This window comes from Echeneis naucrates, chromosome 10 (genome assembly GCF_900963305.1).
Source record: "Echeneis naucrates chromosome 10, fEcheNa1.1, whole genome shotgun sequence".
Classification (NCBI taxonomy): domain Eukaryota; kingdom Metazoa; phylum Chordata; class Actinopteri; order Carangiformes; family Echeneidae; genus Echeneis; species Echeneis naucrates.
The window spans coordinates 24,831,728-24,832,409 of NC_042520.1; positions in this window are offsets into that span (position 1 = coordinate 24,831,728).

A 682-nucleotide genomic window follows, 5' to 3' on the forward strand; every position below is an offset into this window, starting at 1 on the left:
AGTGTATCAGGATGGCAAGCCAAAACCCTCAAAATACATTGAAAAACCTCAAAAAGGTAATTTTCCATAATATCTCCTCTTTAATGTAAATCCTATTTGAAACAGTTGACACTGTGTTTCAGTTTAAGTGCTGACGTGCTAAGTGGTGATCATCTCACATTACAATATACGTTATTGTACGGTCACCAATGAAACTGAAACACCGTCTTTGCAACTCCTTGGCCGCTTACTTCTGGAGTAACTCTGCCCCCCCACCCATGAATTCACCGGTAACACACAACTTCTCAGAGTCACAGCAGTTGTGTGTTACTGGTGAATTCTTCCCCGCTGTCATGTTTTCACATAGTTTATCCCTACTATGACAACTTCCAGTTAGTGGAATGCGCAAGTGTGAAAAGGGTCCCTTGGTGAGCATTTTTCTGAAAGAAAAAATTATGTGTGGAGTGCTGCAAGGTTTCATTCTCAGTCCACTTCTTTTCAATATCTACATTTTGCCCCGAGCTCAGATTATGGAGCACCATTATATTTCTAATCATATGTATGTAGTTCTAGAATGTGTGACACACAACTTTATATTTTGGTGTCATCACCAAAATATTTTGTCATCACATGATTACAGTCCCTTACATTCACTGAGTAAGTGTATTCATCAAACCAATGAGTGGATGTGCAAGAAATTTTA